This window comes from Phalacrocorax carbo, chromosome Z, assembly GCF_963921805.1.
Source record: "Phalacrocorax carbo chromosome Z, bPhaCar2.1, whole genome shotgun sequence".
Classification (NCBI taxonomy): Eukaryota; Metazoa; Chordata; class Aves; order Suliformes; family Phalacrocoracidae; genus Phalacrocorax; species Phalacrocorax carbo.
In genome coordinates, this window is record NC_087548.1 from 48,536,180 (window position 1) to 48,563,416 (window position 27,237).

General features: G+C 41.9%; 1 protein-coding gene across 8 annotated transcripts in view; it reads right to left on the reverse strand.

Annotated features, from left to right (window-relative positions):
- The window catches only part of SEMA4D (semaphorin 4D), a 100,095-nt gene that overhangs the window by 49,394 nt on the left and 23,464 nt on the right, over nucleotides 1-27,237 (reverse strand). The window contains exon 1 of one of the 8 annotated variants that reach the window (XM_064438695.1): nucleotides 8,828-8,847. The exons of the other annotated variants lie outside the window; for them this stretch is intronic. The gene's annotated coding sequence lies outside the window, so the exon portion shown is untranslated. Of the gene's footprint in view, nucleotides 1-8,827; nucleotides 8,848-27,237 lie in introns of those variants that run through there. 8 annotated transcript variants of the gene reach the window in all.

A 27,237-nucleotide genomic window follows, 5' to 3' on the forward strand; every position in this document is an offset into this window, starting at 1 on the left:
GGAGGAAAAGGAAGAGTATTTCCTTGTCAGCACACACAAGATTAAATAACAGCACTTCTCCAGCCTGCACAGCAAAACATTTTGCAACTCACTAAAGAGGAGCCTTGGTAGAGGTTACCTGTCTGTCCTGAGTAAAGCTTCTGTGCTGAGAAAACAGGTGACTTCAGTTCAAGGAGCCAGACAGTCAGCTCCCTGGTTGTGTAAGTCACAGCACAGCCTCCCTGAGGTTGCTGAAGCAGGGGATTTGAACAAAGTTATTCAAAACAGTGGAGAAGTAACAAAAACAAAACTTCACTGTGTTTGGCTAAATGAAATTGAGAAGTTGAACCTTGCAGCGGTATTTACTATTAAAAAACAATTAAAATTCACAAGTGGAATTTACCCATTTTTCTGCAAAAACAAAAACAAAACTGTTCATGTCCAAAAAAACTCCAAAAGCTATAAAAAGGGATTTCCTTCAGCTTTACAAGTTATGTAAGGACATCTCTGACTTAGAAACACAGGTAAAGTTTGTTCTGCTTCTGAATATCCTTATCGTACTGATCATACATTACAACTCCCTTATCACACACACCCCTTTAAAACTATCTTCTTCTCTCTCATGTCCAATTGCACAAAGTCATAACAGAACGAGAATGTCATTAGACTGGTTAGGGTGATACCTTCATATCATGTTAAAAACATGCCCACTTGATAACAAAACAACCAGAACAGACCACAGGAAATTCATACATTCCTGAATCCTCCTGTATCACATTCCCAGTTTCATTTGGGAGAAAGAACTACAACATCCAACTGGCAAATGGATCTGCAACAATAATTTTGAGTTTTCAGTTTCAGATGCTGTGAGAAGATGGCAGCATCACTACTCCCAGCTCTTTACCTGTCGCTCCACAGAGCTGCTTCTGCTTCCAACTACAAACAACCAGCTCTGCATCTGACATGAATCATGCCAGCTAAACAGTACAAGCTGTGCAATTTTTCCTACATCAGGTATGTACATATGTTGAAGACGGTGCAGTAGAGCCCTCTTCTTTGGAAATGCCAGGGTTTTTTCTCAGTTAAGAAAAACATATATTGTATTTGTACGGCAGCTACTTGAAGAGTCACCATCAGTGCTAGTGCTGCCAATTCTCTTTCGTAAGTACCAAACTGAAGCCAGTGCCTCCATACAGGTGCTGTTATTTTGTAAGCTGCTTTTTCTGCAGCAAGTTTCAACACCCACATTTCCATACAAGAGACACAGATAGGGGCATTTTGAGTTACACAGATCAACTCCTCCTTCCCTGTCAACCAGTTGTGGGATGGAAGTTGCAGAGGGAACCTTCTCAAGCTAAAAGCAGTTGAGTTTCAGAATTTATTTCCACTGAGAACCTACTACAGGTTAAAGACTAACACCACCAAAAAAACCACCAAAAACAACCCAAAAAACCCCATCAACCCACCCACACTGAACCCAGTCATTTCCCTCAGGTCTGCTCATCCCCATATTAATGGAGAAAATGTAGAAAATTTTTATTTTTACCTTCCATTTCCATTCTTTGAGATCTGACCCTTGGACAAACAAACGTCAAGCTTTATTTTCAGGTACAGCATCAATAGCACCAAGCAGCAATGCAGCTTTTCCCCTACTGACATGAGCAGAGTTTGACATGCTCGGTGGCTCTCACTCCTGGACTGCACCAGGTCACTGCTGTTTTCCTCTTTCCCTTGCAGTACTCCTGTTGTAGTATGTGGTAACCCACTCTTCTATCCATACTCTTACATAATTACAGCACATTTAGGCTTTATAGGTCCTAGACAGCAACTGTGCACTGACAAGAGACTAAGCAAACATGTTCATTTTAAGACACACACCAGAAATTTAGCAATGTGTCAGGGCGAAGAACTTAATCACCCCCTGGATCCCCAAAACAGGGCTGAAGGAAAACAAGCTAGATAACCGCTCTTCCCCTTATAATTATGAGGGGTCCAGACTGCTCACTTTAGTTGTCCTGCCTATCTGCTACCTCTGGCCACTTCTGTGTCCCATGGTCTCCATCCATCCCCACCTCCCAGCCCAAACTTGTGCTACCGTGCAACCAGTTAGGGAAGTCAACATCCACAGGTTAAAACCTACTGTGGGGAGGGGAAGAGTCAGTGTAGTTTAAAACCATCCACAATGCCTCTTTCAGTAGCAGTGCTAGCTTGTGTTGGATGAAATGTATGTGCAACACCACTGGAGACATTACATCTGAGTCTTCCTTGGGGGCGGGGGGGGAATTTAGTGGGAAGCCCAGTACGCGGTACACTCACTTTGAGTCCGCCCAGCCTCACCTCAGGGCCAAAATAAGAAAAAGCAAGGAAGAGTTGAGGGATTCTGGCCTCAAAAAAGAGAACTCTGAAGGACTGAGGGCTGTCTGGGACTAGGCCTGTGATGGATATGATGCAGTCCTCCCCTCTGATGCTGCACAGCGCCCACCTGGGGACTGAGCTTTCTGCAGGACTGCTTGCTGGAGCAGATCTTGAAAAGACAAAAAGCCAGAACTACCTGAGGGTAAGGCTACGTCCCTGACAGTACATGTTGCTCTTTTCCTGCTGCAGCATCATTATGAAAACAATTTACTTTATTCTGCCAGTGGTGAGTAACAAACTACAGTTCCTTCTCATCAGCTAAACCCTGGCCACAAGGGTGTTACCCTCACATTTACTTGCATATTCAAGATACTCAGCTGCCTCTGAAGGACTGGCAAAGAGCACGTACTATGGGACAACTGCATGACCCAGCCAACCCCACGCAAATCAGGATACATAAGGTTTAGGGTCAAAATCCAGAACTCACATCACACTGCAAAGGTCATTTTAAATACCCAAGTTCTTGACAGGAGATTAATCTCAGATAGCAGACTGCAACTCATCTTTTCTTGGCAAGCACCATGGAAATGCAGTAAAACAGCCTTAACATTTAAGAAATCATCATTTTACCATAACAAATGCAAACAGCTTCAGCTGCAAGCATTTTAAAGGGTATGGGGTTTTGCTGTGCTTGAGGTTATGCTAGCCTACAGAGAAGTTCCCCTTTCTTTCCTTGTAAAAAGAAATGGCAGGGTTCCTGTAGAGGTTATGTTGAGAAGTAACACAACCACACTTCTGAAAAAAGCTGCTAGTGCTTTTCACAAATAGCACAGGGACAGATTTTATGAATCATCATTAGATTATTATATTGTCACTCACTAACCTTTGCTATTTTTTAAACTGACTGTGTACAGCCATGGAGTCTGCACACTTCTGTTAAGATATACAAAGAAATTCTACATACCAGCAACTACAAAAAAGTTCATGCAGAACAGAACTTGTTAAACATAGGTGTTTCATTGCAGAATTTGGATGGCAACAAGTCGGTTAGCAATGACTAACCCTATAGTTTGAAAAAAATTACTTTGGGAGAACATGCACAAATGCAGTGATTTATCATGTGTTGCTACATCCACTCTATGAGGTTGTAGAGCACCAATCACACCTACTCCTGCCTCAACTCAACTTCTGTGTTGATATCAACAATGCAAAGGTCATTTTGACCTTTAGCTAGTAACTGGGTATTGGTTTGTACCTATATTAGTGCCTTTTGTATGTTCAAAAACACAGGTGCAGATCTTTCAGTATAAGTGTTTCGGATTTCACACCAAATTATGCATGAGCATATCAGGAACAGGATTAACTGAAGCTTTGCTTGCAGAACATTCTCATGAGCATTACCAGGATTTTAACTCCTGCCAAGCCTAAAATGAGCTTTTTCTTACGCCAAATGAAATGTAGCAGAGAGGGTCATTATTACACTTGATGATTAATTTAAGAATTTTGTTTGCACTATCATTAAGGACATTATGAAAGAGAAAAGTAGATGTGAGAGCTGCACACTACAAAGGTTCTGCCTCAAAGTTTCTTGACAAAACGGGTAATTACTGCAAGTTTCCAGCCCTTGAAGGCTAAACTTGAGTTTTTTAGTATTACAGAAAATCAGAACTGTAAAATTATCTGAAAGCATTAGGGGCGAGCCAAGATTTATGTGCTTCCTTCAAGGTTTGGGGCTCACCAGTGAAACCCAAAGCCTTCCTTGGCAAAGCTGACTTCCAAATGCAGCAGGAGCCATCCACGGGTTATCTCAAACCTGAGATCCCCACACCAGACCACTCACAGGTTTCACATTTCAGAAGTCATGGTGGAAAAATTAGGTTAAGCTCAGCCATATACATAAATCAATCCCAGCCTAGAGAGGTATGTCAGTGAATTCAATGGTGATTAATGTTACTTGTGAAAAAGATTCTGTAGAGGTGCTGAAGCTGTTAGCCTCTTCCCTGTACCCCTTTGTAACCTTCTGAGATCAGCAGCTACAGGTATCACACCACCAAAAGGTATACAGAGGGGAACATTCTTGAGACAGCTATATCCTCTTTCATGCTGCATGATCCAGAACAGGCACAGGCAGGAATGAAGATACCATCATTGTCTATACTCCCACTGTCATTCTGCATTGCAAAATACCTATCTCTTCCAAATCACACTTAATAGAGCAAGAAAGGAACCAAGTCCCCATACAGCCCATTAAAAAAATTGGCCATTTCTATTAAAAAATCATAATTCCATATTAATTCAAATCAATTAAATTTAAGTTCAAAGTTCACCACGGATATAATTTCCTAAATTTTAAGTTCAATTGTTATGCAGCTCATTTGCTAAGCCTGCTGGTTTGCTTTGGGTTTGGTTTTTTGTGTTGTGTTTTGTTTTTTTTTTTATTAATACAGGCAGATGTAATACAGTAAACAAAACAACAAATCTTACTAAGCATTAGTTTCCTTCTCACTCTCCCTTCATGCTTTCCCCAGTTTTCTCTAACGGGAATATCAGCTTTGAACTTCTGAAAGAGTATTTAACAGCAAAGCAAAGCAATGCCCCAGCATTAAGATGTAAGCTTAGCTAGGCAATGTTATTTATTTATGAACACAGGAACTTCTCACACACAGTATTCTTTCCAGCAAACTATATTCAGAGTTCTGTAAGTCTAGAAATTTTGTTCTTAGAAATTGAAAAACACTAATCTTCAAGTTTCCTACGGTATGTGCATACTTGCATTGAGAATTAAGCCTACTAACGATCAGCCTGCTTTTCTCAAGTAGCTTTTGCAGATCTCTTAGAAGTCATCCATGGTACCTAGGAGTGTACAGACTACAAGCTGAATATCAGTACTCCAGATTAACAACCATTTATTAGCTGTTTTGCTACTGCTCTTCTACAGTTAAAAACTGAACAATAGTTTTCACTATTTTTGTTGCCAAGAAACCTGTCTCCTGTCAGACTGTTTGCTGATGGTCCTCACTTATTAAAGCAGATTTTAAATAGCACGCTTCATTTAAGCTTCTTTATTCTTAAAGGCTGCAGACATATTTCTGCTTGGCAAGAATGCTTATCGTCTTTAACAACAGATTCGCTGTTCAGTGACACACAAGAAACTGCACTACAGTTTGCATGCAATGGTCTGAGAAGCCCTCCAGCAAGGTTAGCTGACTGCACACCTCAAGACGCAACGCAAGCTGATCCTCATTGATTCCAAAACTTCCATGACTCCCCTCTGAGAAAGCCCAAAACTAACAGTCATTCCGCAGAAAAAATATAGGTACCCGAGTACCTATACTCAAACAGCTTCTCTATCTTTCTAACATGGCGGGTATAGTGCATTTTACAATTACCTCTTTTGAGTCACAGTACTTTAAAAATATCTGAACAGGTTAAACTTTTTTAAATTCTAACACGTTTTGAAAGACTGGTGGCACATCCAACGTTTCAGTGACAGCCAACGGTTATGCAATTTCACTACAGCTGACCCCTCCTCTTGAGACTTCCAGCAAAACACTGTCACACTGTGGGTCATCTCAGATGATGTGATCTGACACCACTCTTCAGCAGGAAAAAAAGCCCTGATTGCTTATCTTTTTGTTAGCATGACACAAGAAAGTCAAACGTTAATGTTTGAAAGTACTGCTCAGAACTAACCTTCTGCAAGGCAATGACAAAAATTAGCTTTGTATCACTGTTGTAATGTACGTGAGATGCTGCTTCTTTTTGACGTTCACCACACCACTTCTGATGCACCGAGAACCAAAGATCTCCTATCCCCTGCTCCTTCTCAGGGTATGAAAATGGGGTGCATCATTCTCCCTACTACATGATTTTTTGCAGGATTTCCTGCAGGAGTCCTTCCTGTCCGACACGAGTGAGGTTTCACAGGACGCTTCCTGAGAAAGCATATCCTAAAGACTATCTCATCAGATCCTGGCCAGGATGAGCTGCTGATTAACAGTCTCTCAGACCGCTCCATAGGTGCTGGGGTCTTTCCACCCAAGGCCCATAACTTCTCCACAGCATTTATCTCCTGTCTGGTGCTTTGGTACATTCCCAGCTCTCACAGCCATATGTTAGGTTTAACCTTCCCTGAGATGTGCCAGTGCAGTCGTCAGTTCCATGCCTGAGAAAGAGTGCAAAAGCCTGGAATCAACTGCTTCACCTCCAAAGGACACAGTAACTACACAACCAGGAGAAGGGGACCATACCTGGGAAAACAGCAGCTCAGCAGAGAGCCCCACCAGCTCCTGTGGTACACAAAGGCTCCTCGTGAAAGACAGGCTCAGGAAGCCAACAGAAGTGTCATGATGGACTCAAGGAATGGCTCTTCTTGGAAGAGCACAGGAACAGCAGGTCAAACACGAAAAAAATTTTACGTACCAGGAAGACCTGAAAAGTCTTCAACAACTCCAGCAGAAAGAAGGTGAGAGGACTGCCTACTGAGATCCGCAGCACTGTAATAAGGACTTTTGTGTCACTTGTGAAAATTACAATTTGCACCTTTCAGTGGAAGTCTGCACCACGCACAGTTTATACCACTTCCAGCCTAAACATCTTAATGCTCATGTCACTCACCAAATATTTTCCCCCCGAAAAGAAAACTTATGAAGTGGCTTAGACGTAGGAGAAAATTAAGTTTAATAAACATTATTTTTCTAGCTCTTTAACGGGCTGAGAAGTCTGCTACGATCTCGCACTGCTCACCGCCCTCTGTGAGGCTCTCCCAGCTGCTCACTGTCCTCCTCATGCCTCCCAAAGCCACCTCATCCTAGCAGCCACTCCTTGGCCGCTACAGGGCTCTTCCAGTTGCGGCCAACAACCCATGCCTGCCATGGGGCCATGTCACCATACTTTCAGTATTTACACACGAGGTTAGAAGACACCAGGAGCAGAGACATTACAGTCTTAGCCTTATGCATATGAAAACAGGCAGGTTTGAAAAAGTGCCTGTTCTCACAGTATCACCCTATCTGGTCTTTAACAGCTTGCACGAGAAAATCGAGCAGACTAACACTGCACTGCATACAAAAATATGACAGCAGCAGCAGCAACGATCAAATTCTGACACCACCTTACAAGAGTGAGTATCATCTATGTTCTTCTCAACTCATCAGTATAACACACATTAAGAGGAGTGGCTAAAGCTGCAGGCTATCTGCTTCCCAAGGAGCTGTGGCTAAAATGACATTCTCAGACATCCCCTGTGCCCTAAATAAACACATCTCCACACACTTCTGATAAGTGAGACACACAGGTGCAAGCAAGAGCCCTGTGCCAGCCCCTCCGCTGCCTCCCATGCTGCCAGAGAGCCCATGGCCAGGCAGGCAACACACTTCCACTGCTACACAGGGTCCCATTTCATCATTTTTACTCCTGGATGGGTGATAAATTTTAAGACCAACAAGCAACAAGATGAACTGTCTCTCAGACGGCAAAGCACACGGCCTATTCTGGGACAGCTGCTATCATCAACAGGCAAAGACATGTAATTTCAAGTAATAAATATATGATCATTTAGATCACCTCACTTCCCTGGGCAGGACAAAGGCACTACAAAATCTAGAGCTGGACGATATGACCAAAACAAATCCTGTTTCTTCAACAAAGAGGTCTTCAGACCTGCAGAGTACTGCAGAAGAGCATGGGGTTGTTTCTGCTGTTGGTTTGCCAAATTTAAATAGAAAATAGCAAATAAAAATCCTTAGAGAATATATATTATTGTCAAACCCCATTTCAATAATGACAATTGTTCATTATCCAAAAGATTAAACTATATTGGATTAGTAAGGGTGACACATCACATTTAGAAAAGTCTGGCAAAAAATTACAATTATATCTACTGGACTGCAGAAAGCACATCACCAGCAGAGGGAGGATAAGGCAAGTCTATAGGCCAGAAAGTCAAGTATTAGTGAACTCTTGCAGTCAAGACTATAGTCAGGCCAGGGTTTAGACAGCATCCAGGACAGGGAGCACAGGCCTTGGTTCAGACTCTCAACCTACACAGTGGTACTGCCCATCAACCAGGACTTGAGGAAGCTAGTGTAAAACTGTCCCAATTTTTTTTTTTTTTTATGTGGACAGTAAACAACTCCTTGCTGATTAGAAGGATTTGCATTCAGCACTGAAGAGGACACTGCAATACAAGAACCGAATAAGCACAGCTTGCTTGGGCAAGTAATGTACCACAGTGATGGTCACAAGAGATGGTGGGGATAAAAAGTAAAAATAAAAATTAAAAAAATATCAGCAAGCTATTTCAGTGGAAAGCTATTTCAGGCGAACAAGACAAAGAATATGTTTTCGACTAGGACACCCTACAGTTCCATCATCGTTAAGATCTCATTCAAGGGAAGAAGCAGCAGCACAGGAGGTTGGGGAAGGATGGAACAGGACAAGGAACAGGCAATTGCAGTTACTGAATTAAGCGTAAACTGAAGCTGTGACTTACGCCTGCATCCTCAAAGGACTGACCTTCATCCTGCCCCACTCCTGGGCCGCTTCCTGTGGCAGCTCAGAGCATGTGAAGCTGTTCCCACGTACGAGCTCCAGTGCTGACAAGCAGCTCAAGCTGCAGGAGCAAATATGAGAAATGCCAGTCTATTTTCCTTTGCTGCACATTAGGAAAGCTCTGGAAGCAAGGCAGACTGTAACTCCAACTGGATTATTTATACTCCCAGTCTTCGTGAGCATTTTACGTTTTTAACATACAGGCCACTATTACAGCTCCAGTTTCAAGGAAGCCGATAACTTACTCCACCAGCACAGAAAAACATCATTATCACCATCTGAAAACATCTTTTGTAGTTGTATATTATTTGTATTACTTGGTCCAAACCGAGGCTGACCAGACATGAGTGGCACATGATCTGCGATACATCTGCAGACAGTCTTCTGCTTATAAACCTTCTACAGCTAGCAAAAGCTAAACAGAGCAAGCGCAAAAGTAAGGTATTTCCACAGGTCTAAAAATCAAAAAAACCTAGACTGCAAAGTGGCAATCATTTCCACCTTCATGGGAAAAATCCACAGAGTAAGCTGAGTGAATTTAGTTAATCGTAACCACATTAAGCCATTCATCTCTGGCAGAATGTCCCAGGCTTTGCAGCTAACATTTCACTATGTGAATAGGTAGAAACATTTGCTCGCATAAGCTGGTTAAATGTGATTCAGACCAGATGTCCGAATGGCTTAGCAGTCTTTGTTGTGAGATGTTTGCAAAACTTCAAAAAAGAATGACAGACACAAATACATGACCAGGTTCCTGCCCAGAGGACGTGCAAGGCCTGGAGTTTAACAAGACTATTTTTGCTAGCACATATTGCTGAACTCATTGATGTATCACAACTGTAGTTACACAATGTTCAGATCTTGTTCAAAGGGAAGGTGAAAATGGGATACAGTCTGGGCTGTAAAATATATGCCCATTAGGGTCCCCTCACCCCTACACAGCACTGCTGCACCTGTCAGCCTCAAGGAGATGGAGCAGAGAAGTGATATATGAAAAATGCTGCCAATCCTGAGCATCTTGGAAAATACTGATACACCACAGGGTGGGAGGAAGCATTCCACTTACAGCCTTGATAAAGACCCTCAGGTCTGATAAAGGTGTACCAGGGTAAGTCTGAAAAGTTTGTCTTATACTTAGTAGCAGGTGTGAGAATACTAGGGCTAGAATTGTATTTACAGTGGATCTGCTCACATAATTCTACCAAAATGATAGTACCATCCAGCTCCTCTTAGTACCACATGGATCTGGAGAGCACATATTAAAGTATTTTAAAAGCAAGTATCAGACATAACAAAACTTAACAGAAGCATTCAGGGCAAGAATGATGTAGGGAAAACCTTGGAACAAGGCCAGTAACAAGCCAGTAATTCATCCTTCCAAATACAAGGTCATTTTCTTCTCTCATTGTGGAATGTATTGATTCTAATTAAGCACAGATTTTCCTGCAGCTATGGTGGTTAATATGATGTCTGGTTCAGACAGTTTCTGCAACACCTGTACATTATAAATTTACCCTTAAAAAGCAACTTGGGAGAAAAAATAGAAACATGGAATTGCTGTATTATGCAAATGTGTATACACATGCACATACAAATTTCTGCACAACTATTACACAGAAGTATTTGGTTCAGTATTGTGAAACAAACTGATCCACAACCACTTTCATAAATAAAGGGTTTTCCCTCAGTCACTAATCTCAAACAACAAATGCATCTCAATGTCACCATCCCAGATTAGCTGCTGGAGGCATCTTAACAGTTTATAGAGCTGAAACCATCCAAGCAGCTTGGTTAGAGCCCAAGCGTTCCCCAGAATACACCATATACCTACAGACAAGCCTCAACACAAGAGTTCAGACCCACCAGTGTCAGATGCACCAGTCCTCCTCTGCTACTAGGAGAGGCAGAAGACTAATTTGTAATAAAGAGGCATTTCACGGGCAAAAGAATAAATATGCAATGACCAATACCAATAAAATCTACCATTACAGCAGCACACTGTCCTCCCTGCTACCAGGTCTATTGCCTCCAAATTTAATTTTTAAAACCACCAATTAAAGGAAACACACAACTGTGAAACATCTTAACAGGTATAACATTTTTCCACATCTGACTTATCTACAAGAACAAAAGTCAGCTTCCTCCTTAAATCCATCCCCATCTTTAAAACCCAACACACATTTGAGGCTATTCAGCCTCAAAAAAGATATCATAACTTGAGAGTATTTGCCTTAACCCAAACCTCAGAAACTTGGTTTTTAACTTCAGGGGTGGAAGGGTAAGGAGGAAATTGAGCATAAAGTACCTAATTTACAGCTTAGGTCCAAGTAAAGCAAAAATTTATTCTCACTGCCCATACTTAACTTTGATCCACGCAAGAACATTGAAACCCTGAGCAACCAGACTCCCGATACACTTCTGCCGGAAGCCTTTGTGTTCTGCAGGAAGAAAACTACCCTTGGTATACCACTCTCCTTCAGAATATATTTATAATCACATTTAGTTACAAATGCACTTTTCCTCAGAGTTCTCCAGAAAAGAAGGTTAAAAAAGCAAAACAAACCAGAAGATTTTGTGCCAAAGAACAGAACTATATGAAAAGTTTGAAGCTGAGGAGCGGAAAGCAAAGCAACTAGCAGAGCTTCCCCTGCCCAAGATTTAAAGAATGCACCTGAAGTTTAGTGATGAAATATTGAGTCTTTTGTTTTAATTTGTACCTCTCTGTTTACAGAACAGAGGCACTGCTCTCCTGCACCCATTTTTAAAGGTACACTGACCAACTGCTTTACATAAAATTGTTGTACAAATATTCTTGCTACCTGACACACACTTGGGATGGCAACGTAAAAGCAGCTGCTCTAGCCAATTTTCTTCCAAAAGCAGCAACTGCTCTCCCTACTCCTAAAGGGAATTTAATGAAGCCATCTGCTCGCGGTTGCGACTATTCTAAAAACATCCTGCATTCTTTATGCTCCCTTTTACAGTTCAAAGCCTGGCTAGCATCCCAAGGCTACAACCTTTGCAACAAGCAAAGCAAGAAGCAGAAAGAAACATTACTGAAAACATTTTGCTCATATGTACGTTAAAATACTTCAGTAACTGCCTATATCATATGCAGATATATTATTGACAACATTTTTGGCAATATTTGTAGTTTAAAGCAAAGTGATAGAATAGTAAATTGCAATGTGCATATAAAATTGAATCTTGCAATACTTGTTTTTAAGTATTTGAATATACTATTTGGTAAAGTAAACAAATGTCAAATCAAGGAAGCGAAATGATCCGCAATTTAAAATACCTCAGTGCTACAGCCTCATACAAGCATAACCAAGACATTCATTTAGCTTCTAAAAACTCTGCCCAACCCATCTGTAAAATACCAAGCAGGAGCACAGATTTAAAGCAACTGCTCTACAGACTAGAGGAAAGGGTTGTCGTACAACTTAACTGCCGCACATCTGCAGCAGACAGTTTCAGCTGCCAGGGTGTTGCCTGTCCTTTGGAGATGTATGGCATAAAGAGTACTGGAAGAGGCACAACCAGGCAGGAACAAACCCTGAGCACAGGTAGGTCTCCTATACAAAGCTACTCCTTTTACACAGAGTAGACATACGTAACATACATTGACTTTTAACACTTCCAGACTTCGACGCACTTTTCTCCAATTTCCTGTCTGTTAGCACCCCTCTGACAGCAGACTTAAAACGTGATTTTTTCAGGGAGATATATTGCAGCACAGGACTAACTTCTGCTGCATCTGGCAGTATAAATAAGCATAAGTGTTCTTTTCTAACTGAAAAATACACCCTTTACTCACAATGCAAGTTCAAAAATGTAAAAACCTGTTTCATTGTGTTTCCAAGACGACTCTGAAATTAACAGTGCTGCAAGTCATCTAGGAACAGAAAATCCATTCATCATGGTACCAAGCACAATGGAGCCTTCAACTTTGCCTGGTGCAGGCAGATTGCTTTCCAACACAATTAATCGTTGTGTTTGGTTATAAACAAAACGTTAATCACCAAAAAGCCGCCAAAAAACTATGAGCAGTGTAATAAAACACACAGAACTTTATTTGCAAGGAGAGCCTACCAAGATCAACCAAGAGCAAAAGCTTCAACATACAACGTGCCTGTTTTGAGTTTCATTGTTTCCACGGCAAGACTTTCTGGGATAGAGGGGACAAGAAAGGGCAAAGAATCCTTCTTCCAAATGGTTTTACGGCAGTTTTCAAAAGGTACAGCTTCTCAGTGGGAGTCACATCTAACATACTAAGACTGCATATTCAAAATTTCAGTAATCATCTGGTGCGCAGGAGAGTTACAGCAGTAGGACAGGACAGGCAAAAAATCAGTACAGCTGATTCAGCTGAAAGAATTCCGCAAAATTCCATCCCAAAACTTGAGTGCGAACAGTTGCTCTGCTCTTCCAGCAGAGTGACAAAACCCCAGTTCTGTGCTCACACTTCATAACGTTTTGTCAAATATCTGCTTCTCCACAGAGACCAGCCTCTTGTAACACAAAGGAAACAAAAAAATTATCTAAATTTACTTTTTTTTTTTTTTCTCCCAGGTTGCTCTGTAATAAAAATGAGTCCTTGATTTGTGCTCATTAGGAAGTGCACCTTCCAAATCTGGCCTTTTCACATTCATTGATCAATAAAAGCAAAGATATGATTTTTGGGTTTCACAGCAGGGAGAAGCAGAAGTAGGAATGGTACTGCAGTGCCACAGACATAATTTTTTTTTCCCCAGTGCTGGAATTCTGCAAAATCAAGCATGCTGCTACTATGGCAGACACAGCTAACTCATCTGAAATAGTATGTGGCGGACAGAGACAGCTCCCAAAGTAGGCCAAAGCTACTACCAAAGACCTTATAAGCCCAAAGCTCAGCTTCTGTGAGAAGCCAGTTCTCCCATTGCAAATGGTGCCATTTCCTCGTTCTACATGTGTTAAGTGACTGAAACATGAGGTTCCTGAAAAAAATCAAAGCAGAAAGCACCAGCAGGGTGCCACAAATGCTGAAGACACACAGCATCTCCTGACCTAGGAATGAAAATCACCCCTTAATTCAAAGGAAAATGGTCCAAGTAGGGTGTTTGTTGTATGCACTGATTTAAAACACATGAACACACACCCCTCCTCCTCTACATTGGCCTGAGAAATTATGCCCTGATAGCAAAAGCTTTACCAACTGACCCACTTCAGCCTCACCCTCTGTGTGGTAAGGCACATCTGGCAGACAGATGGCAGGATGGGCCTTGCTGCAAACAATCTGGACACCAGCACTGCAAATGCATCCAACATGCTATGCCCCTCCATTTCCATTAAACAGTCTCTAAGCACTCCTGCTAGAAAACAGGCAGCGAAAACCATGTATCCCATCACTCTGCAAGAGAAGCAAAAGATCTTCCCATTAAAGGTGTCAGGGGAGTCTGTGCTTGGTAGTCAGTGGCTACTTAGCAAACCATTGCTCAAACAGCACCTTCATCCAACTCCTTTTCTTCTTCTCATGTGCAATGGAAATTCCCAGCATCATCCACCACCACATAGTGTATCAGCCTGGGCTATGTGGGAAGAAAGCTGGTTTTCTCTACCAACACAGCAAAAAGAGAAACAGTGCTCCCCCAAACACACCTCCTTTTTAACCAGGGATCCTAGCTAAAAGGATTAAGGCAGGAACCCATACTGCTACTTGTTTTACCACTTCTCAGACTTGACATGTTCTGGAGAATATCCTTCTGGGATATATAAAAACGGGCTAAGAAAAACTGTATTTTCCAAACTAGTGGTAGAATCACACCTGCATATGCTAATCTTCTCGCCCCGTCTGTTGTCTGATTAGCGTTTTTTATCAAGGATTAAAGAGGTTGTAACTACCAACCGCCTGAAGTTGGCTCAGTTGGAAAAGCCCCAAAGCTCACTTGTTTGAATTGTGTCAGAATTGCGTCAGGGAGGAGAGGGAAGAGAATTTGGAGAGATATTAGCAGAGCATTAATGGAGATGCAGAGAGCTGCCAGCAGACAACATGATCTCCTCTCCACCTCCACAACCAGGGACAGAATATAATCACCCACAGGACCAGAACAGGACCAGGCACACAGGCAGAAAAATTCACTTTATACAACCACCAGGCTGATAGCACCTGTAAGTACACGTCAACAGCAGAAAATATGTAACTTCTATGCTAGTACAAGAGATGCAGAATGCTACGCATGCAAAGGGGGTTTTTTTCCCCCCTTGTTCTTAGAGATAAATTAAAATACTGAATTTAAATTTTATGGGGGTTTAAGAAACTTATCCAGCTGAACAAAACTAAGCCATTTGCATTTATGGGGAGAAATGGAGGTTGCGACATGTCACTTTTCAGCCAGCTCAGTTTCTGAATTTAGCTCACTATACAGCCAGACAAATTTTAACACTAGTGCAGGGAATCAAGTAAGAGCTCATTTAACTGCAGATTTTCAAGAAAAAAATATACTCCATCTCTTTTCACTGTGCAGAACTGCCGTTTTGGAAAACCTTAAGGTTTTGACTGAAATTCTGCCAACCAGAGGAAACAGACTGGAAGCTACCAGACCAGTTGCTGCCATGGAACAATGCACCTTAAATGCATCCCTCAAGTTGGGGTTTCCACTGATTCACCTGTCTCCTTAATTTGTACTTGTATGAGGGTATCTTTTGAGTCTCTTGTATATAATTTACCTTCCGACATTTGCACCAGAGACTTGGCATGAACTCTGAAACATGCCTCTTTAGCTTACAGCACACACAGGGTTAATCAGCTCCTAGGACGCTCTTGCTAACCAAGTGAGAAAGCACTGCCAAACACCAACGTATTTTATTTGAACTCCGTGTAAACTTGTGTTTGTGCTCCAGCGAAGGTGAGAAGCATACAGAAAGGCTGGACCTCACAGGCTCTGAAAGACCCGTATTGATGCCAGAAGACTGAATAAACACAAGTGAAAATGCCCGAGCTGCGCTTCTGTGACACACGGGTAAGAGTGCACTTCAAAAACACCAACCTGAGCTTCACTGAAGCACACTCGCCACACAGAGCTAAAGGCTTCTGATCTACAACTGTATCGACAGGTCAAAGCCTGTAACACAAGACGCACTAAAAAAAGAGTATCTGGAGTTCAGAACAGCAGGACCTAGCACAGATCACACCACCTTTTCTCTCTTCCCATTCCAGACCTTGTTTCAGTCCCTTAAGCAGAAAGACAGTTTGGGCTTCAGCTGCCTCCAGAGCCTGTCTCTGCAGCAGTGCACAGGGGATGCCCAGCTTCTGTTACTCCATTCCCACACCAGCCTCGACATTTGCTGCTCAGAGGACTACAAAAATGACTGAACAGCAGTTCTCCCACAGCCCTCTTCAATTCCCTCGCTGGCACAAGCTAGCAGCCTGTGGCAGACACATAATGCTTCAAAACAGCCAGCAGCAGAACCCATAAAGGACCACTGAGGAGGAAGAGAGAGGGACAAGTCCCTTGCGCTGAAGCCCATTTACTTACTTTTGTCTTCCGACTTCACTGACTTCAGAACACCAAAAGCATTTGAGTGCTGTAACCGAGCAGATAAAGCCCTGAACCACAAGGTTAGCAAGTACAATTTGTGCCACAAGTTGGCTTTGCTACTTGGATATCACAAAAAAATTACGGAATGAGCACTGCTAGCATGTTTAATCTTTATTTGGCACACACCCCACCCCCAATTTGAAAGACATGGTTCTTTGGAGAAATAATTTGAAATAAACTAATTTGAAATAAACTACTGTTTAATCAAATAGTTCCATCTCACTAACAGTTAGACTGGTACTCTCATCAGAATATCCTAAATGTAATACTGCTAGAGAAACAGACAGTGAATGAGTAATGAATGGCTGCCCTCTCCATATCAGTGAACAGTGATGGGCTGACCAAGACACACGGTACAGCCACGACGGCTGCAGCAGACAGAAAACATTGCTTTCTACCAAAGCTATAGTCAGGAAAGTTTAGAACTGCCCAAGAAAAAGTTAACATACAACTAAGACATTCACACACAAGCATTTAATTAACCTTTGCTTTTCATGCTACCCAGCCCTGAGTAATGGATACGAGATACTTTGTTTTTAAAGGTTTGTCTACCTCACTATATATGTACCCCATCAAGGGGTCCCAGAGAGAAAGTATCACAGTTACTAAATCGATTTAGGTGGGTACTACCATCTTGAGAAGCAGAACCAGGAGGTCTGGCACTAAAACCCTGCCTAAAGGTAGATGGTACCCATTTACTTCGTTGTCGGAAGAGCTGGATGCTAAGCCTGTCACTCCAAAAAGTGGGACTTCAGAGCAGATAGATCTTAATTCACAGCTACTGGTGCGAGTTTTGACTTTTCTGCCTAGCAGTAGATTTCTGATGTTGCAATTCATACACCAGTCTGAAAGGTTTCCAAGGCAGAGGACTAAAATATTCTTGTAGGTTAGTGTATCACTGAGCAATGGGCCTGCTAACACAGTTCAAATGAACAAACAGTACTAACAGACTGTCCATTAATTAAAGCTGACACTTCTTTGCCCATCAGGCAACAGTGCATTGGGAGCCATCACATAATGCAACCATTGTTAGTCCTTCTTTTACATATTCAACTGCAGAACAAAAAGCGACAGTTGTACAGTCAACAAGGACTTGAACTTCTGCAGGTAGCATTGCTTCTCAACAGCAAACACAAGAGCAAAAAAGATCTTGCACTGAAAGAAGAGGTGAAAGCTCTTAGCTAGAAAAAAACTAAAAGCTTTCTATACCAATTTTTCACTGAACAGCACCCCCTCATAAGTGCCACCAGTTTAAGTTCAGCATTGTAGCACTTAGCCACTATCATTAGGTGGAAAAGGTAGCACAAAATGCCTCCCAAGGAAGTTTACTTTCCTTCTTCCCTCCTCCCAGGTTGCCACATTTAGTGCTCTTTTACAAGTTTGCAAGCATATTAATAAAATACAGCCTTTTGACATGTGAATGAGACATTTGCCTCAAAAAATGAGATATCCACTTCTTCTAAAAGATTTGTGATAAAACAGAGTTATTCTTCACTAAAAAATAGACTAAGAAGTTGCAAAGCACTGACCAGAAGGAAAAGATACGGTGAAGGTTGCTTGCATAAAGGAACTTAAGGGGGATTCTGAACTTGTGGTGGTGCTCCATGAATTTGTGCAAAACATTTAAAAACAAAAATTGATTCACATTCATACCAACATTGTTTCTAAACTGTGATGTTTTATAAACCTCACTAGCTACAAACAGCAATCACAGCTGGCATAACATAAGGACCAACTAAAGAGAAAAATAAATACTTTCATCCCAGTTTTCCTGAGAAGAGCAAAAAAGATGAAAGAATGTCCAAAGCTTCAGAAATGAGCAAAGAAATAAACCCCATAACAAAAAGAAATAACAGCATAAGACCAAGTAAAGAGCCTCTAATGCTAGTGATTTATTCTACCAGAGCCTGTTAGTGTCAGTTTATGGAATAAGCCCACATGATTTTAAGAATTCAGGTAAGGAGAAAATGCTTTTTAATTAGCAATATGTATCTGGGTTGGCTGATGTCAAGTGCCTTGATGTGCTGATCTCAGAAAAATGACAGATAAAGACTTTAAACAATGGCTTAAAAGTCATTACTTTTCATAATCCTAAGTTTATGAAGGTGTGCCTTATCACTATCTTCAAAATACACCAAAAGAAATTAGAAAAGCAGATGTAAGCTGTAATTCTCCCAAGCACCAGAATTTCTCTTACTTTCAAACGTCTCCGCTTCTAAATTAGGGTATAGATGAAACAATATATGAGGCTGAAACACAAAGGTAGGTAACACAACAGCTATGAATTAGAGGGGGAGAAATCTGTAAGCAATGAAAGAGAACCACAAAGAACAATTAATACATGTGAAGCACTTACAGGAGGGAAAACACAGACGGAAGAAACATGCAGCTACAAAGCCAAAAGCTGTCACTGAAAATCAGTTTGGCCTCCTGGGTAACAGAGGCTACTAAACGCCTCCAGGAGTCAGCTGAAGTTAAAAATCTGCTCTTAGAGAAGGAGACATTCTCTAACATACAGCCCCTTGCAGAGGCAGAATCCACCACTGATTTTCTGTTCCTTAAGTGTCCTTTATTAACTGGCCTGAAATGAGTGTCATCAGCTTCCAAATGTTGAGGTCCTACATACCTCACCCTGAGGAATCAACTAAACTTTTTCTACCCATCATTTTTATTCATTCATTTATGCCCTTTACCTTTATTTTAGTAAGTTAGTTACACAGGCAGTACTTCTTGAAATTGTCCCACCACAAGCATGTTTTCCAGCACTCATCAACCCTCCAGGACTTGGGTAATACCTTGTACTTGTCCACTGGCAAACAAGATAATGGAAGGAGACTAAACCAAGTTTTTTTGTGAGCTTAAACTTATATGCATTACAAGCACCACAGATTAAAAAAAGGTACACAGAGCAAGTTCACGATGGCTAAGTACAGAAACCCCCAAACTTTCAAATGTGTCCTTGGCACTGGCTTTTAAATCTGAGACATTCAGACAATGGCTGTCCAAAACATCATCTTCCTAAAGGAACGGGTTCAGAGCCAAAAGTCATGACTCAGACCAGCAGCTTCCAGAGGCTGTCAGTACTGGGCTCCTCTGATGTCAAGTCAATTTAGGTAGCTCTAGAGTCACCGAAAGGAAGAAGCCGCCAGCTGACGTTTACTCTCCAGAATCTGTAAGACACAGATACTCTCGTTTTACAACACATGGGTCATGGGTAAGGCCATCTCTAGGTGTTTTTTTTTGGTTTTTTTGGTTGGCTGGTTGGTTTTGGGTTGTGGTTTTGTTTGTTTGGGTGGGGTTGCTTTTTTCTTTTTTGTATGGGGTTTTGGGCAGGTGGGTTCGTTTTGTTTTTTTTTTGTTATGTTTTGTTTTAAATCAGCTATTTTTTCGGTACACTAATATCTTTAAGTGATGTAACTTCAGCCAGATAAGCACAGAAAGAGCACTCCTAGGGTGGAGAAGCAAAAAGTAAGCTTTAGAGTACTTCTGCATTCTTTTTTTGACTCTAGGTACACCACTTCATGCGCGTAAAGAACCTGAATCAAGAGGTAGAAATCCTTCTGCCTAAGTAAGGACATGGAATAAGCCACTGAGACAGAACACATTTTTCTTGTGACGCAACTTTGACCATACCATGAACACACATACTTCTCTTCAACCTGAGTTCAATTCTCTTATTGCTGTAAGACAAACACAAACCCCTTCATCCTTTATTCCCATCAGCTAAAACACACATAAAAGTTTCCAAGAGGAAGGGAAGCAGATGGGATTATGAAAAACAAAATTAAACCTCTGACTCATTTCCTTTCTCCCCTTTCATCCATTACAAACCAGCAAACCTCTTGCCTTCAACACTCGGCAGAAACTACTTGGATTAATTACCATCTGCACTTACCTTCTTCAGGAAGAGAGAATCCCAGTGCCTTCCCTTTCAGCTGAGCTGTGTAATGTTACATGGACATGAGTAAATTAAAATTTCAGGGTAGGTATCAGCAGGCAGGAAGGTGAGGGGGGGGCTGCCCAGACATGAGCGCCTGTTCACTACAGGCAAGAATAGAGTAGAGACAAGAAAGGAAGAGAAAAGGCATTCTGAGTTCCACCAGTTGGCTTTCTAGTCTGGGGGTCCACTTTTGTTTAGAATTTGATTTTTATTTTATTTTTTAAAAGTAGTAACTAATGTCATCTCAGTTCGATACTCCAGTGCATCAGGAAAGCAGAGGCCACGCGGATTTACGGTAGTGTCTACCACATCTGCTCTAGAAAGCACCTCAATAATACAGGTAAAAAGACTTACTTAAAAAATAGGCTACAGAACCCAAAGGATTTCAGGAAATTGCTCATCAACACCAAAATGGGAAAAGAGGAAATAAAAACCAATTGAATACTGTCTTGTAAGTGAGCCCAGCAAATCACAGAAACCTGATGACCCAGATGGCACAAGTTAGCATTCAGAAAAAGAGGTCAGTTTGGACAAAGAATTACACAGATTACACAGATTACACAGAAGAAAATCTTATTAATGGCACCATTATCCAAAAGCAACAGAGCTGAACACTTATGACAGGCCCTGCTACCAAATATGAATCCTCCAAGAAGGTATCTTACTCGTTAACCTGCTTTTTTATGCCATTTTTGAGGAATCTTTCTACAGACACAGAGAGGCTTCAGACTCAACTCTTCACCGACGTGAGAAGGGGACAGAGGCCACTGAAGTCGTTTGAAGGACACAGGCCCACCTCCCTGGGCCAGCAGGCTTGGTCTGCTCTGGATCGAAGGCCAGCCTGGATCCATACACTCACAAACCGCCATTTCAGCTGTTCGCCATGCAAGCCAAACCATGCCACACAACACCGTTCCCCAAAAACCACTGGAGGGCAAAAGATGGTGTTCAGGCTTCCCAGACCCTCAGGGCCTGCTCCCTCTGGCAGGCAGTGGGAGCCCAGGAGGGAGCGGGTGGCTGCAGGGGAACGTGGCAGGGCAAGAAACTCATTGAGCCACTGCTCACGACAAACAACACCATGACGTGTAAAAACTCTGTAAGAGGTACAAATTACTAGAAACGGAAGCCATTTCTGTAGTGGTGCTGGAAGGAGCTGTGGCAGCACTGCACTTCTCTCAATGATTAACCATGGGGCAAGAAAAACAACATGCTTCCCGCCCATCAGTCCCAGCAGGTTTGTCCTGGCCCCGTTCAGCTCCAGTGGCCCTTCACAAAGGCCGGCATTTCAGGGAGACGGCACCGCAGGGGCACGGCTCTCCTGCCACACCAGCCGCAATCACAGAACGGCCAATGGCCATTCCTCCCCATCCCTTGATGCCTGCGAGAAGGATGAAAAGACCAGAGGCTAGCATTACTGCCACCGGGCTGACGGTGCTACATCAGACTTCATGTACTTAAAAGGGAGGAGGGGACAAAAAATTAGCATCAAGATATTAAAAAGAAGAGTCATTGTCAAACACAAAAGGGTAAATAACTCCACACCTAATTTAGGAAGAAAATTAAATCCATGCTCTTAAAAAAAAAAAATTATCCTGAGACGATACAAACTTGAAAAGCCTGCCATCACAGCAGTAGTTATTCCCTCCTTAATGGATGCCCTGCGGTTTTTTTGTTTGATGAATAGATTGGATCAAGGCCTCCCCAGATCCTTACCACATCTCACATCCCCAGTCAGCCTCTGGCTGCCCCAGAGGACTCTGGCCACAGCGAGCCACCAACTGCTGGCTAACACTGCTGCAACAGCCAGGGTCCCTACAGGACAGACATTAAAGTATCTTGCAGAAGAAAGAAGTAGGTCTACAGCTATCATCTACCATTAATAATTTGAGGCACAATATCAGATTGTTTTATTTTTTTTAAAAAGGGCTTTGTACAACCACATGATTGATTTATCGGACCCTTAAAAAGCATCTTATCCATGCTGAATCCATTAACTGATCAGTTTGCTTCACATTAAGGGTCAACCCTCCTTTCCTAAGGCACACAAAGACAGCTTTGACCAGTTCACATTTTACACCTCCAGATTCTTGCCTCAGTTTTCCACCTGGAACTTTACTGACTTTTTCTTTTAACTAGAACTAAAAAACAATCCAAACAAGACTAAAAACCCAAACTGTTACCCAGTTCTAGCTCTGAAAGAACCCAGCTGATCTCCACACTCTTCTAACCCATGCACACAAATCAACACTGTACCCCTTGTAAAAGGAGGAAGCACATTCCCCATTCCCAAGCCCCGTTCCACAGACAAACGTGCTATTTGAAATAAAACCAGTCTAAAGAATACAAACCCAGCAAATTAGGAGTTTGAAGTGCTAGATAAATGTTCTCAGCTTAAGTACATTTTATTCTCCAGGCACTCTTCAACAAATATATTCAAGACTTATCATGCCTAAAGCATCCCTTCCCTTTAGGAAGGTGACTAATGGTAGGCTGCACACCATTCTGTCCCTGTGATGCAAGTTTTGGTACAAAAAGGTTTCTATATACCTAAAAATAAAAACTTTAAATCAAGGAGTAAATTCAGTCCCTTATCATTAAACAGCTATAGTTTCCAACATATTTTTATTAGAAATTTTCCACCATTCAAAAGCAAACAATGCTCCCAAATACAACTAACCATATCCTATATTTACGCACTATGTGATTCTATGAAAAGTGTATCAGTCCACAGAAATTTCGCAGTTTTTAAATTAAAACAAAAACTTCTGCTTTCAGCCTTCTTAACTAGTACGCAGTCTGCCATTAAGTCAAGTGGACCAATAAACTTCATGGCAACTGTCATGTAAGGGTGAGCAAGATAGTTTTGCAGCAAACCACTGCCTGCTGCCTGCAAAGTCATTACTGAATGACTATTCCCTATTAAAATCAGCAACTTGCTCAACATAATTAAAAAACATAGGTTGGAAGCACCATATTAAATCTTGGGGAAACTACTAAAGCAGCAGAATGAGAGCTGTGAAAAAGCACCACCAACAATAACACAAACACAGGAAATGCCCCCCAATTCATTGGTAGCAAAGCAATTAATCACAGCGAGCTGGTCAGTGTGGGAAAGCGTACCAAAAAGCCTACAGACCAGATTACACCACTTTTGCTCACCTTATGGAGAGCCCTTCCCTACAAGGAAGGTCCATTTGTAAACCAAGACAGCCTGCCACCTACTGAGAGCAAACAAGAGGGTAAAAATCTGGGCCTGATCAAACAAGATCGATTGCTAACCTGAAATTAAAAGAAGAGAGAAAACAAAATACACAGCCTGCCCTAAGAAACTGTCAGCAGGAGACATTAGGGTGCTGGATGCTGTTATTAAACCAAGCTATAACACAAGCCAAGGAGCAGAAATCACCAAGCCGTGGGACAAAAACGTCAGCATCAAAAGGAGAATGACATTATGCAATAGGTCTCCTACACACCATCCCCTGCAATTCCATCCTAAAACCTGGGGAGAGAGAAGAGAACCTAACAACCTCTCATCACAGAGATCATCATCTCTCACTCCAGGGAGAGGTGTGGAATTAAAATAATTTTCTCTTTTGGTGGCTGCCAAGGAACATGACCTACAATTCCACATTAGATAACAACTGAAAGAATGCCAGTATTTATGAAATATTTTTATCAGCTGAAAGAAACTGTCACTTCAGTCAAGCCAGATTCACCCCTAATTTCTTGATGCCTATTTTCTTGCTCCAGCTCACCATAGCACAGACCACACTGCGGTTTCACAGACACTCCTGGCAAAACCAGCTGATGCAGCTCCTGCCCCTGCAGCAGTGCTGCTTTGCCACTGGTGGGGCTGTACCATCAGCAGGCAGCACTAATGTGGTGCAGCATCAGGCCTCCAAGCAACTGCACCACCACTTTTGAAGAGGATGCATGGGAGCAAGGAGAGGGAGCAGGAATTGGCAAAAGTAGTTTAGGCTGGCTTTTCTGGCACATGCAACATCAGTAGGCCACCAAGTTTGAGAAGCACAAGTGTGCATGAATGTAATGACCACCTGAATGATGTAAAAACACCACCACTGCTGCTTTCGAGTTAGTCTAATGAGCAAGCAGTGACATTGGATATCTGCATATGTATTCACAATAAAAGTTCTATTATGCAATTTTCAAGCTACATTCAAACAATACATATAATCACGGTGGAGGAAAAAAAAGCAACTCCATTACTCCATTCTTGCCCATGGTAGAGATGCCCACAGACAAGCATACGCTGGAAACAACCACACTGACCTGCCAGTAAGGGCTTGTGTTCATGCTTGCCATTCCTCAAGCCACACTGACATCTCTTTTAGGCAGGAGGAGAACATGGACACTGGCACATGCCCTCCAACATGGGACAGGCCTCATGCCCAAGCCATCACACCACTGTGTATTCTCCCTACACTGGCAGCACCACCGTGCCACCATGGCTAACGCCAGGTTAGCTCCTCACAAGGTCCTTCTTCAGAAGGTGCAGAACCTATGTGCCCCAAGAGCCACTGAGACAGGCAGGCAGCTCAGATCTCAGCGTCCTTCCTAACACAATGGTCAGCCCACCCCAAGCTGCAGGCAATCCTATGGATCCCAGTACATAGAGGCATAGAGACTACGCCAGGCTCAGCATGGCCTTTCTGCCTGTGGTACAGTATGGATATCAATTACGAATATAGCAATATCACTGTAAAAACCTGCAGTACCTTTTTCTCAAGGGTTTTCATGCATGTGTAACTAGTATGCACAAATAGTTATCCCAAGGCAAAGGGTACACTTCTTGCTATAGTTAATGTAAAATGTCTGAGTACTAGTGGTAGTTGAGAAAACATCATCATACTTGAGTAATCTTTGTAAACAAATCAAGCCTTTTCTGTGCAGACTGTCTGGGTACACACTGCAAATAAAGATGAAGGACAAACAAAGGTCACAAAGCTAAGAGTTTAAAATACCTCCTCTGGAGACAAACCTCAGCACAGCATGCAGACTGTAAATAAGGAACATGATTTTTTTGAAGTACCATGAGATCTTATGAGATCCTATACCTCTGCCTCAATTTGTAATTAGGACTCTCTCAGTAACATGTGCACAGGATTATAGATTTCCACCCCCACCACCACCCACCCCCTAAAATCAAGTTTCAAGTTTGCGGACCAGATCCAAGGAGCTGGTTTCTACGCATTCCTGAGGGAGAAAGGGCTATAGAAAAGCCTTTTATTTCTGCATGTATTTCCCAGAAGGCCTAACTAATGCAAAAGGAAATGTATCAGGCTTCTTCAATGGGGGGAGGGCAGGAGGGGATTAACATGTTTCATGGGCAGAGTGTGTGCAAGTGGGGAGGAGTGCGCACTTCAGCATGAGCAGTTAAATGCATTTCTTTTGTAAACCTCATGATAAGATAGCTAAAATACCCTTTTCAACAGAAAACCCTACCGGAGTAAATGTCAAAGTAAATTGCTCTGAAAAACAGACTGTGTGTCACAAAAAGCTACTGTGAAGAGGACACTTGAGACTGCATACCTACACCTTGTGAGAATCACCACTTAAACCTGTCAGCATTGTGAAGTTAAGGGTATAAATACAGGACTGCATGTTTTCAATGCAAGTCAGCATCATCTCCATGAACAGCTTCACAGAACTACTAGCAATGGTCTCCTCCTAAATTGATTTTATACACACTCCTCTGCAAAGCTTTTCAAGAACTAACCAGTGTTGGTCCCAGATTCAGAAACACACTTCAAAATAAGATCAATTTAAAGGGGAAAAAAAAGGGGGAAAAAGTATTCAGGACCAGAGCAACCATTCCCTATACCAAAATAAAATGTCACAGAAAAACTGAATAAAAGGTTATTGCTCCAGAATTAGGACTTTGGCTGCTGGGTCTACCTCACTGCCAAATCAGACCTATAGGCAATGCACCAAGCAGCTTTTGCCCCACCTCACAGCTTTGAGGACCCAAATCCTGACTCCAACCACCACATACACTGTCTACCAGTGTGTTACGTCAAGCCTCTGCTGCCCATCACAGGTCAAATGCTGTTCTCCTTGGCTTGGGTTTTCCTTAGGGCATCCTCCTCCCTCTTGCCTTAAAACAGACATGGGCCAAGCTTGCTGAAGGTACATGTTGCTTTTATAGGGATGAGAGGCAACAGACCATGCAGCTCCAGCTCACAGGTTAGTATACACTTAACATACAATTAATAGAACGAGAAGCTTAATTCAAGTTTTGCTGCAGTTGCTGGCTCAGAAATTCCTGTATTTAAACACTGTTTTCATGTTTAATATAGCACACAAATACTATAGCTCTCTACTTACACTAAATAAAAACAAATTCATTCCCAGAGTTATTTGGCATTAATATTAGTTACAGTCTAAATAGCCTAGGTTATTTAACTAGTCCACTCAATAACAGCCATCCAACCCTCTCATAGAAAGGTAAAAGCAGCAAAATTAATTATTTACTGAAACCCAAATAATCAGGTCAATTGTTCTAAGACTGCGCTTTTAGGTGGTGAACTACTTAGCCTTGTATTTAAAACATTTAATAAGTCACCAGAAAAAAAAACACCAAGGTTTATTACTGATTTTGCCCAATCATTTATTCTTTCCTATAACCTCATTTGAAGACTTCCAGCTTTGCAACACTACATTCTGGAATTTTAACACTACAAACGATAAACATTTATATACCTCTCTGAACACTGAGATCAACACTTTCAACAGTAAACCATTTAAGAAAAAAACCCACACTTGTTACAGTCTAAGCAACACACAAGTAACTTAGAGCTTATCATGTTTATA